Here is a 13714-nt window from a genome sequence, read left to right as displayed (position 1 = left end):
GAGAGGTTTTAGCTACTTGGCAGGGGGACTAGTTCTATGCAAAACTTAACCACTTCAGTTTGCCAGGACTGTAAACCTGATATTTTCTGTGATATCTTCTGTGATTTCAGTTTCCCACTTAGAAATAAGCAAATCGAAATAGTTCCGATCTGGATTTCAAAAATGCCTGAAAGTTCAGAGGTGTTTGAGTCAGGAGCTTTGGTTCATCACAAACCTCACCATCTTTTGTTCCAGGTGCAAGGCACAGTTCTTTTACAGCCTTCTCTAATACAAGCACATAGCAGTGTGTATATTTAGGAAAACAAAACCCTACCAAAACACTGTATTGCACACACAATTCCCCTGCAGTGACAGAAAAGTGAGAGAAAGACAGGTATTAATCACGTCACTTACGGCTTGTGCACATAATGGGGTAATGTGCACTAAGGGGGTGTGATTTTTTTAAAGCACACTAACATGTTTTGCACTAATTGATTTGTGTAGATCTTGCTTGTGTACTTTAATATACTAGGAACTTTTAATGAGCATTAGCAGGGTCTACACAGAACAATTAATGCACAACACCTTAGTGCCCTTTAGAAGTCACAGCCCATTAGTCCATACTGCTGCTCTGTGTTGATGAGACCTAAATGCATGACTGGAAAATGTTCAAATACTTCAGTGGTGAAGATGATATAAGAACCCAAAAGAGAAGAGAAGAGAAGAGAAGAGAAGAGAAGAGAAGAGAAGAGAAGAGAAGAGAAGAGAAGAGAACTACTATAGCTCCCAATTGCAAAATTTAACCTGTATTCAAATTTATTATCAAATACTGCCAAAATTTTGGGGTGTTCAGACTTAGTTTTGGATTCAGGTCCATTTCCAGTTTCTAAATCCTTCCCTGATACATGAACAGAAGTAGTGATTCACTTGAACCTTGCTTGTGGTTTTCAAGACTGTGCAAACTTTTCAGTAAATGTGATCTGAGTTTTGAGGTTGAATTTTGCATTTTAGGAAAAGATATATAAGGGATAGAATCTCACCTCAATACTCGGCAGGAATCGGATTACTGAAAGAGGGAAGATTGGTCTTTTGTTTGAATGAGACCCACAACATTTGTATTAATCTGAATTATTATAAAGTTGTTATATCTCCATTGTTAATTCTGTAATCCGGTTCTATTACAAGCCGAATTTTTAGTCCCCTTATACCTTTAGCCTGAACAATAGGTTTGGCTTGAAAATGATCAGGTATGTTTTTAAAGTAAAGGGGAACTTTTACTACAAAGTTGGTCAAAATGTTTTTTAGTCATAAATCTTTAAAAAAATTTACCCTAACTTGAAATGTAATTAGTGTCTAAAGCTTCGTTGGCTATATCAATTTCAAATATGCCCCCATCCCCTTTAGACATCACATGGTTTGGAGCAAAATCCATCCTGCCCATTGCCCACTCTGCCCTAATGTAAAAATAAGGAACTGAACACTAAAGGAAGGTTAAAAATAGAATCGAAATTCCTGCACTCTTTGACATGTTTACACACAGCCTTCAATTACTGGCCAACTGTCCATCTAACGGGGATACACTTACATCATAGCAATTTCCTTGGTAAATAAGTAATATACTAGCCTAGTTTTATGACCAGGGCATTCAAGATCTGTGCACTGTGGACTGGATAAATGCATAAATGTGGTCTTTATTTAGAAGGTAGATTTGCTACTCACCAGTGGCATGACGAGGAAAAGGATTCACAGGACTTACTTTCTGTTTGGGGAGTACACATGAGGAAGCTTGGTCTTTCTGTCCCATACTGAAACAGTGGATGAGGGCATAGTGTCATTTCTGGATGGAGGATAAGACTTTATGTGTAGGGTCTTTCGACCATAATGGGATATTGGGATTCATAGATTCCAAGTCCAGAAGGAACCAGAATTCAGGGTTAGCTGATTATGCTAAATATGTCCAAATACTGTTTCATCATTTTATCTTTAGTTATATGTGTAAATTCTTTGCCCATTTTCATGCTATAATAAGAACACAAAATTGGTTACTTCACAGCTAATAAAAATTCAAAATTATTAGCTGTTTAGATGTAAACTGCCTATAGCAACTTTGATTGCTGTTATCACCCCTCACTTCACTTTGACTTACTCTACCTGTGATCCATATGGTATCTCTAATCTGCAAAGGAAGGCCTTTTTTCAATCCAACCACAAAAGGAAAAATAGCAGTACAAAGGACATTCTACTGTACATGGTAAAATGAGCCACTGAGTTTACTGTATACATTTTTCCTACTGTAACAGACTCAAATTATCACAGCATCAACAGTATGAAAGTTTACAAAACAGTTCCATTAACTCAGAATGCTGGAAGATTACATATCGTCACACTTGTATACATCCGAGTTATAACATTACACATACACGATAGTGTGATGTAGCATAAAAATATTAATTGGTATACATTTAGGATGGGTGCATTACCCACGAGCAGCAAGGTCATGACTGAATTATGCAGATCATCCTAACAGTACCCCAAAAAAACATTTATAACATGACACGTAATCCTCTATTTCGCTTATGTTCTATGATTAGGTACAGCCTATCACCAGGAAGCAGAGAATTAACTCTCTTGCTCATATCTTACATAAGACCAGAGGATGTGTAATAACTGAAACTTATTCAAGAGCTCCAAAGTGGCTAGAGGACTTCAGTCTAGCAACCATAAGCAAGAGTTGGAAGGGCAGAGGCCTTGTTTGAGGTGAAATTTACTTCAGTTCTGAGGTCCTAACTATGGCCCTCTGCAGAATTTAAATTTCATGATGAGGGGACAATGAATATAGGGGTCAATGGGCAGAGTGAACCATGGAGGGAGTGCCACATGATTAACAACTACACAGGTCCAATACTCACAAGGAGAGCAGAGAAGTGCTGTCTCTCTAGCTCAGGGCTGGAATCATCTTTATCTTTATCAAGTTTATCTTAGTGCTGTGACTTAATCACATGTGAGGGAAATACTTCAATATTGATGCAAAAGTGATAGTAATAAGACTATTATTTTTATATCAGTTGATCACAAACTTATCTGCATCTTTATTAAATATTAAGATATAGCTACAAGTATGTTATAACCAGGATATTGGAAAAAATATATATTATGTTTAGCTAGTTATGTTACAAAATGTTCAAGCTAATTAAAGAAATTCCAGGAAGTTTCTGTTTCTGTCACCTTGGAGACAAGCAAATGTCAAGAAGATCACTCTTCTTTCGACATAAAACCTGTTTATTATCCCTAAGAGTATTATACAAACTCAGAAAAGCTGCTTTTTAAAATTGATCTTGCTTTAACTTTATATTCTTTTTTGATATGCTTAAAGGATGTATGGGTTACTGAAATTTGTGCTTTATGCAAAATATTCAATAGAAGTGTAGTTGCTGTAACCTTCAGATTGCAATTCTAAGACATTTCAGTCAAAAGACAAACCAAAAATGTGTAGTGTCTACACCAGGATGCATTCCTCTTGTATAAAATATTAATTTGATACAAAAATCATCTTTATCTCACAAAAACATTAATGTTTTAGGGAATGACCTGATTGTGGAAAGGAATGTATGGTGGTGTTATCAGAGCAATACATCTACCGGTAGGTAAAATGGGATTTTTCACCGTCCCAAGAAAAACTTCTACGTAAACCCACACAAAGAATTCTAGAAATATCCCAGTTTAAATGAATAATTACTCTAAAAACTTAATTCAGAAAAGCCTCTAGGAAAAATGTGTAATTGGAAATGTTTAAAACCTTTTGTTTACTTTTTAAAAATGTTGAAATGGCAAACACCATTTTGAAATACCTACTTGCAAATATATTAACTAAACAGAGAGTTCCTAATATAATTTTCTAATATCACTGCTATGTAAATGGTAAAATGCTTTATGTACCAACATGAACTCTTATGACCTCGCAAAACTAATTACTAATATAAGAAGGCATTTAATTATAGAATATTTATATTAATGGAGAATTAATTAATTACTGGCAGTTCTTAAGCAAATCCCTCACCCAACTCAGGAAGACAAGAAAAATCATTTTTCCAAAAATTGTTATGAAGAATCAATAGCTTATTTAATAACTATTTAAGCTAATGCCATTCTAAGAATTATTTAATTTTTAAAAGACTGTTTTGAAAACTAAACAATTTTAAATTAAAACTCAAAACTTAACTATGCTAAACGTTAACTATAAAAGACAGGAGTGTTTGGATTTTTTTGAAAATAGAATTTTATTTCCTGTTGAATGCCAATAAAATTGAAGGGATATCCCGAAAATGGACTGAAAAAAAAGAAAGGGGTAAAACTCTAAACTTAAGATGTTCTAAGACTCTCCCACCACAAAAAAAGAAAGAAATATAATTGTCAAGAAAAAATTATACATAAATATATATGCATGAACATACTACAGTTTCATAAGATGAAGAGGCTGCTAAGGACAACCCTTGAAGATACTGAGCCAATGATAGGGTGGACAGCAACCACCTTTGAATCTAAACAACTCTGGAAGAGGTATATTTTCCAATAATTTCATGAAAATAAGGAGAAGGTTATTCAAATCTCTGAAGTGAACACCCTTCAGACACACACTATTACCCTGCTTTAACCACAAACACTCCACAACTCATCCTGACCACATCTCCAAACAATCTACTACAAACAGGTAAGAAGAACAGAGAAGACTAGAAGAAATAAACAAAAGAAAACCTCCCCAAGTCTTCAAAATGGACCAGTGAGAGAAAGTTAACCTAAACACTGCCAAAGTAGTAGATATCAAACTCTTGTATTGATTTTACTGGGATATGGAAAGACTGTTGTAACTTAAGATACTAACAATTTATCCTGTTTATTTCCAGATGGTTAGATGATTTATTTCTGGAGAGGACACTGGAACTCAACGTTGATAAAGAATGAAACAATAAGATGTAATTGGATTTAAGATCCATAATATCTGTTACTGCCAGTCTCAAAACATTCAGGGCAGTGACGTAGATGGCTTATTCTAAATAACGGATTTTAATATTTTCTTCAATTTCATAAGATTTACTTATGATTGATTACTTTGTCCAATTATAAAAGGTCTGGTTATTAACAACAGCCAGTAGCATACACCTTCTGTTAAACAAATTCTTTTGACCAATCCTAAAGAGCTTAAGTATCTATGAGATATTAAGTTGCACTCACATAAATTTGGGAAACAATATACTTTGGTCTTAACTTATTGAACAAAGAATGTCCCCAGAGGTGTAATCACTGCTAAAAGCTCTCCCCAAAGAGGCACACAGAAGATATTGTAATGGAAGTAACAAGTTTATCATTTCTGTTCTGTCATTAGCATTGTTTTGTTTAATGTTTTCCCCCTTTCTTTAGCCATGGATAAATAATAGCCATGGATAATAATTGTGATTATTTTGCTTGGTTTTAATCATGGAGTCCTGTAAGGTATAAAAAGAAACTCTGTGTCTAAAATATTGGAAGTCGCATCCCCGAGATAGTCTCAGGAACAGTCTGTATCCGTAATTCCATTTTTTAAATTTTGGTTTTCCTTGATTTGGCAGTAAGAGGAACAGAGTAAGAGCTGGCATACTACTTCTTGTTTCTCTGAACTAAATATTTTTAAAGAGACAAGGTAGGTGAGGTAATATCTCTTATTGGAGCAACTTCTAATGGTGGAAGGGACAAGCTTTTCAGCTTCACAGAGCTCTTCTTCAGAGCTCTGTGAAGCTTGAAAGCTTGTCCTTTCTACCAACAGAAGTTGGTCCAATAAAAGATATGACCTCATCTACCTTGTCTATCTTATATTGTGGGGTCAACACAGCTACAACACTGCAAATAAATATTTTAATTATTTTTTAAAAAGAAAATTATTTGGTGTCCACAAATTTTAAATTATCCTTTTTTTGCCCTAAACACAGGTGAGGAAGATGAACCATAGTCCATGATTCCTGTGGTATTCCTCTTCCAAAGCCTGTTTTCTCAGGTTTTGTACAGAAAGGGGTGAAGTTCATCTTCAGTTATGCAGATATGCAGTTACAGTGCCCCACTTACAGCCACCACTGTTTACTAAGCACATAAGAAGCTTTCCTCCTCCCCTTCCTCAGGCTCATGTCTTATTTTCTTCCCCAGCAAGAGCTGCTTACACTCAGAACACAGCTCAGCACCTCACACTCTGAGGTTTCCCCTCTAGAAGGTAGAGGCAAAGAAGCATGAAAAACTTTGCACATGAGTAGAAAAGATCCAGGGAGGCAAAATTGGAAACAGCTTTTCAGGGCAGCTGTTCCCACAAATGACTGCCCTGCACCTCTAAGTAGGGGGATGTTTGGTTGGATGACCAAAAGAAGGGAACAGTGCTTTATGTCTTGGGGAGGGGGAGATGAAAACTGCTGCAAAAGGGCCAGCGTGGTCACTGACTCATCCTCTAGGAATGCAAGGGTTTAACAGGTACAGCCCTGGGCCTGGAGCCTCCCTTTTACACACAGCAGTCTGGGTCACAAGGGGAACCAGCACAGGTGTTAAATTAAGTGCCACACACAGGTTGGCAAGGGCACCATTTCCAGTTCAGCTGGAGATGTGAAGGTTCCTCATTTGGCAGTCCCTTTACAAAGCAGATAGAGGCACATTCCTGTGGGTTTAGGATTCTATTCATAGGGATTATAAATAATACACAGTTACACAAAATCACTACATGTCATGGGTGTGGATGGGGTAAGTAAAGTCCAGTCAAGCAAAACACATTAAAAGTCATGGGCATGGTTGGGGCTTAGCGGTTAAAAAAAAAGAAGGGGCAGAGGGATTTTACAGGAATCAATTGAAGGTGGGGTAGCAGGGCCCTTCACACAATGGCCTGAACAACAGTTGCGGGTTTATCTCTGCAGCTTGGTCCTCAAATAGGCTCCAGGATAATCTCCATTACTTTATTGACTTTCCTGGGTTTATACTGGCATAGCAGATGCTTTGCCTCACTTTTGCATAACAGGTTTCAGAAGCTGGCACCAGGAGACAGCCAAGAACTTGAGTAAATTCTGGTAGCTACATGGAACTTGCGGAGTAGGATGGTTACTGATGTAGCATAGAGATCTACTGCCTCCTTTCAGATGGCAGAGCTATAGGACAAGTCTTAACAAATTCATGCAATTACAGAAGCATAAAGGCTGCTCAATGAAAGGCCCACTACAGAGCAGCGGATGTTGCAGAACATGGGGTCACAGGCAACTGTCAATTGGCATCCTCTACAATCTTGAAATCGCCTCCCAGCTGTTACATTTGTCAGTGGGGCTAAAGAGCTATCCATATCCACACAGCACTCTTCACTCAAGGATTGCTTGGTCATTCGCAATCAGGGGCCACAACAGTGGTGGTGCAGCAGAGTACAGGGGAGCAAACAATTCTGACAATTGGGGGTTGGCATTGGGAAGCATACAATATGGTATGCAACTTCGGGTGGTCAGTTGCCATTAATGTGCTGTCACTCCATTCCAGATGTGGGCAGCCCAGCCATGGACAAGGTGGTGTGGATTGGTGGGCACAGGATTGTTTTTCTTATGCACATAGGTGGCTGTCCTAGTGACCATAAGGGTTGGCAACCGGGGTCCAGGATGGGGCAAGACTGTGTTGGCATGGAAGGAGAAGCATGTTATTGGACCAACTCATGCCACTGCTGTGCACTGAGGGGCCCATCAGCAGTGATGGACATGATGTGGCCCACATTAGAGAACACTACTTGGGAATGTATAAAGGAGTTCAATTACTGCCCAGAACAAGAAGGGACTTGATGCAGATCCGTGTTTTCAGACATGCATTCACGCATGGTCTGGCTGAGAGCTGTGGAGCACCACCCCTGTGGACAAGGCTTGACAGATTCTAACAGGAGGGTGGCCAAATCGCTTAGGTCCTAAGGGGCTCAGCAATTTGGTCACTCTGGGGCATCAAATTATTCAAGGAGGATGGAGTTTCCCTGTAAAGCCTGGGAGCCGATTTGTTTTGGCCAATTTAGAAGTGGGGGGGCAGTAAAAGATGTCTGGGAATCCAGCTGGGTTTGTGGGGGAGGCAGCCAAGCTAATCGCTGGTGCCTCCTTGTGGTGGATGTCCAGTGCAGGTACTCCATAGGAAAGGTATACAGTGACCAGATAAATGGCTTGGAAAAGGACATAAAAAGCAGTGTTCATTAAAGGAATAGTTGGGGACTCCTATGATTGGTACAGCAGGGAGCCAACCCCACATTCTTAAAGCCCGCCTTAGCACTCCTACGAAGGGGGTGGATGGTAAGGTCCCGGCAATAAATTTGCTGTAGGGACTTGGATGGAAAAAGAGGGGAAGCTGGTAAAAGCTCCCAAGTAATTACAGAAAACATGGGGTTACCTGCACTGTACACTTTTATCTGCCGGGTAGTCCCAGACATCTAAAAATAAAGTTGCGGCCTGATTAAACACATGTCAAATGTCTCCTGTCCTTCTTTTAGTATAGCCAGACAATCATTATCATCTAAGAATTGAGAAGCAAATCCTTTCCTACTGCAAAACCAGAATACCTATGCTGGGTACTGAAGACAAGGAGGGGCTGTACAGATGCTCTGTAGCCACAGCCATAATGGACTCTTGACTAGGGAATGGAGGAGAATCTGTGAAGCCTTGGATTTCTATCCCTGCCTCAGGGCAGTCCACATCATATCTCATAATAACAGCCCCCCTCCCGCCCCGCCCAAACCTGTGCACAGAGGAACGGTAGCAGTTCCAGTGCCAAGGAACCCTGCAGGCACCAGAGGCAGGGACAGGATTTCCCCTCTTACAGATTAGAACTGGATGTAATTTTGACACAGAGAGGGCTGTTACAATTTAAATTAGCACTACAAGAAAGTAAAGTAATTGCTATCCACCTGATTAAACTGCCTGATGATCTTTCTGAGACTGAGAGCTGGAGTAAGAGGAAGATATTCTGCATTCCTTAATAGGTACAAAACTATGGCATTTCTATAGGAATTTTCAGTGTTATTCAACTCACCTTAAGCAGAACTAATGGATCTCAGAACAGCACTCAAGCAAAATCAAAGGGGAGGCCTAATGTGCAGGACATGTATCAAAACTAGAAGCTGAGTTAAAAATATAGTACTTGTTATACACAAACATGCTCAGGTTTCAGAGTAACAGCCGTGTTAGTCTGTATTCGCAAAAAGAAAAGGAGTACTTGTGGCACCTTAGAGACTAACCAATTTATTTGAGCATAAGCTTTCGTGAGCTACAGCTCACTTCATCGGATGCACACTGTGGAAACTGCAGAAGACATTATATACACAGAGACCATGAAACAATACCTCCTCCCACCCCACTCTCCTGCTGGTAATAGCTTATCTAAAGTGATCACTCTCCTTGCAATGTGTATGATAATCAAGTTGGGCCATTTCCAGCACAAATCCAGGTTTTCTCACTCTCCGCCCCCTCCCACACAAACTCACTCTTACCACCAGGAGAGTGAGTTGGGGGGGGGGGAGGGTGAGAAAACCTGGATTTGTGCTGGAAATGGCCCAACTTGATTATCATACACATTGCAAGGAGAGTGATCACTTTAGATAAGCTATTACCAGCAGGAGAGTGGGGTGGGAGGAGGTATTGTTTCATGGTCTCTGTGTATATAATGTCTTCTGCAGTTTCCACAGTATGCATCCGATGAAGTGAGCTGTAGCTCACGGAAGCTTATGCTCAAATAAATTGGTTAGTCTCTAAGGTGCCACAAGTACTCCTTTTCTTTTTACAAACATGCTCATTCAGGACGAAGGTATATTTATCTTGTGTGTCCAGTGAGAATGCAAGATAAGCCATGGTCATGAAGATGGACTGTTTTGTACATGTCACTAATGCATTCTTCCTTAACCAATACATTATATAAACATCACAGCCTCAAAACACATACAATTTGGACTTACATGCCTACTGTCAGTGCACTAAATATATACTTTTTAAACATGTAGAGGTAACACATCTTTTCTAGTGTAGAGATGGAGCTCCCATTAACTGGAATTGTATTGTTTTATATATTTTGATTTCTTCAAAACACCTATTCCTGACTCCTGGGGCTTCTACAGTTAAAATTGACAATAATAGGAAGAAAGTACAAAATACAAACAAATACAAACAATGGTTGAGGTGAAATGACACCTCCATTTGAGCTCTTAATGTACCGTGAAATTGTTTTATTGAAGGAACACATTTTCAAAGATGGGGGCACACAACTAAGGTATGCAAACCCCAATTTCCACATGAACTTTATTGTGTATGCTCCCCCTAAACCGGATATGCTCAATAGTTGGCATTTTAAAACGTGGACAACATTTTATAGTTGCAGTTTGTGTTCTCTTATAACCTTGCTATAAAGTGTAAGTTTGTAAATGCATGTAATTTTCAACTTTACATCACGTATTGTACCCATGTTCACTAATAATAATGCACTATATAAACTAAGTGTCTGATCTGTGAATTGGCTTAACTAAGTTCAGATCTCAAAGAACGGACTACTAATGCATTAATGTTCTGCAGAAATTGTACTGCCATAGAAATATCCTTGCTCCTCATCCATTATCACTTAACTTTCAATTAACATATTGATATTGGCAAGTTGAGTCTGGTCTAGACAATATAAACACAAGCTTCCACATAAAGAAGCAAATCATTGTTCATTCCCATTTAGAGCACAAAGAAACCTTGCCCTTGTATTTCACAATACAGAAAGCTGCTTTGTATTGATTTTATGTTAGAGTGAGTTTGTCAGAGTTTCCAAATCATTGTCAGAAACATAAACTGGAGAAATTATTGCTATGGTTGAAAACATACATGTACATTAGCAATATGCATTTATTAGAAAATCCTAACTAACCTGCTTTCCCATTGTTTATGCCAGTACAGGCTATCTCTTGCAAAAAGTAGACACTGGGGTGGCAAGAAGGGACTCTACTAGACCCATTATATAAAACTGTTTTTTTTCCATACAGCTAGACACTTTCAGGAAGTTGTTAATTGTGATCTCCCTCCCCCCAAAAAAGGAACAGAAAGGGGTAATTTTTCTGGTTTGAAACAAGATTGTTACTAATTCCTACAATTGACAACACTTTGGAAACGTAACCGTCAGGCATCAAGCCTTACAATGCTTGTAATATGGGGGATGTTTACTACAGCCAACAGAAAGAATGGAACTCTATTTTACACAGCCTACTGCATGTCCCTGTAATAGGACAGCAGGATTCTTATGTTTTCCCACGTTAGTGGGTGCTGCACTTCTTCCTGTGCATACTGGAAACCCAGACAGAAGTAGTTCATCTGCAAAAACTCATCAGGATGCTAGTGGGTTCATTTACTCAGGAGAATCGAATACTGGACAAATAGAGTAGCCAAAATACCAGCACCCTGATGCACAGAGTACCTTGTAGGGAAAATAATATACATACATAAAATAAAAATGTGCACATAACTCATTACTACATATCTCCCAGACAAGAGCAAATCTTATCTGCTCACCTCTAGTACCCTGTAATATGTCCAAAAATTAACACAAGAAAGTGGAGTTAATTATAAGGGAGTAAGTTGCTCCTGGCTTTTAGAGTGGTCTCTGTCTGACACCCACTACAAAATCGTAACCTCTTCTGGTGCCCCCAAGGGAGCAAGTCAACCCTCTAGAGCAAGTTGGGTGCAGTGCAGGAAGCATAGAGAGCTATCCTAAGGGATTATGAAGCACCCAAATCATAACACAATGGGGATATTTTTCAACTGTCTGTAAATACCTGGAAGAATGCTTAGTTCAAATTCCACATCAATAGTTTGAATAAGCCTATCTCTTTAAAATGTACATAGAGAAACTGCAATATAAATGCTAAGTATCATAAGTATTATATATTATTATTAGTGAAACCATCCATACTTCCCAGTAGCACACTGTAGGAATACCTGCTCATTTTAGGGTGGGTTTTTTTTTCAATTTTTTACCAAAAATATTTGTATTTTTGTGTTCCTCCTGGTTTTTTAAGTGTTTTGCCCACCTCTAAAGTTATGCTTGTAATCTCATCTCTCTTCCAAGCATCTTATATCTAAGGCATAAGAGCACTTTTAAAACAACCCAATACATATAGATGATAACATTCTCAGTACGTAGCATGTAATGCCACCCTGTCTTCTAGGGTTCCTCCAATAACTGGATACAAAACAAATATACATATAAAATGACACAAATAACTCTAAATCCCCCCTCTTTTTTACCATTCTAAACTCCTATTGTTAAAGTTTGTTATAGTCAATTAAACAAATACTTGCAACCCTCTCACCAAAGCTACATTAACGTGATATATGCAACAAAAACTTTGTATAAAGATATTTCTGTAGCATATACAGTATTTACTGGTTATATCTTGAGTAAGAGTGCTAAAAGAATGGTAGTTTATTTAATATACATGTAGAAGTACCATAATGTTATTAGTTGTTATAACACTCATAGAAGCATTAGGATAGCTTTGAATAAAGTGTGTGAGATACAGACTGCAACTCACGTTTTGGATATATCACCCTGAAGTGTTGGGCAATAACTTTAAAAACAGATTCAGTGTAGTTTTACAATTTTTGCTGAAGAAAAGACTCAGAACATTTTGTGATGTTTCTTTTTTGACACATTAATTGCTCTTCCGTACACAAGGAGAACAAAAACAGCAGCATGCCATATTTATTCAATGAAAGTTGAACCACAGGGGTTATGGTACATTCTTCCTCCAAAACCAGCCAAATTATCTCAGTGCCCAACTTTTAAGAGGCTGTAATAATACTCCATCATTTGAGAATGCTGGTAGGCTTATGCATCATTTTAACAGCATGATGGCAGACTGTGATCATCTTCATGTTATAGGAACCTAGAGACAAGTGGCAGGCTGGGTTAATCATTTTCATGCATTCTTATTCTTAACAGAAATTTAAATGGATAGCAACATATTAGTCAATCCTTTTACTGAGTACATATTAATCCAAATCCTTAAAAAAGTTAGAAAACAAGCCTGTACACTCTCTGGAAAAAACAAATCATGTGTTTTATTTTCTTTATTATTGCTATTTAGAAGGCTCCACAGTAGAGTGGTTATATCTACTGAGAGAGATGCTTTCTCAGAAATTGGTTTCAGAAAAAAAGCTTTATGCTGTTTATATAAATGAAAAGTATTTGATATTTAAAAGTTTAGCTTAAGTTCAATTAATGGTAACCTTTACACCCACTCATAACGATTAGTGAAAGTTTGAAGTGAAATGATTTTTTTTTCTAATTACATAAATATGCAGCTTGAAAAATAAGTAACCTTTCTTACTTTGATCACATTCATATGCCCTGCAGTATAGTTTAGCTATACTTAACGCTACCAAAACAGGACATCCTGCATGAAATTCTGCCCAGAGTTACAACCCATGCAACCCATGTCAATGAGATTACAAATCCAAGCAGAATTTGGATCTCTGGAAGCTGTGCCAGCTCAGCTACCATCAAAACTTGAAACAATATGAAAATTCATCATCGGTCTTCTCAGTAAAGGAACAAAATGTTTTTGTTAAGAGAATCTTAACTGAAAACTGGACACAAGTGAGTGGTGATTGATGATGAATATAAAAATGATGAATTAATTTATTTCTTAATGAGTACGCTCGGATACTTCATTTCCTTTAGAAGATTAGGTTATTTG

Source organism: Eretmochelys imbricata, chromosome 8, assembly GCF_965152235.1.
Source record: "Eretmochelys imbricata isolate rEreImb1 chromosome 8, rEreImb1.hap1, whole genome shotgun sequence".
NCBI lineage: Eukaryota > Metazoa > Chordata > Testudines > Cheloniidae > Eretmochelys > Eretmochelys imbricata.
The sequence above is the reverse complement of the archived record's forward strand: the minus strand, read 5'-3'. Positions refer to the sequence as shown.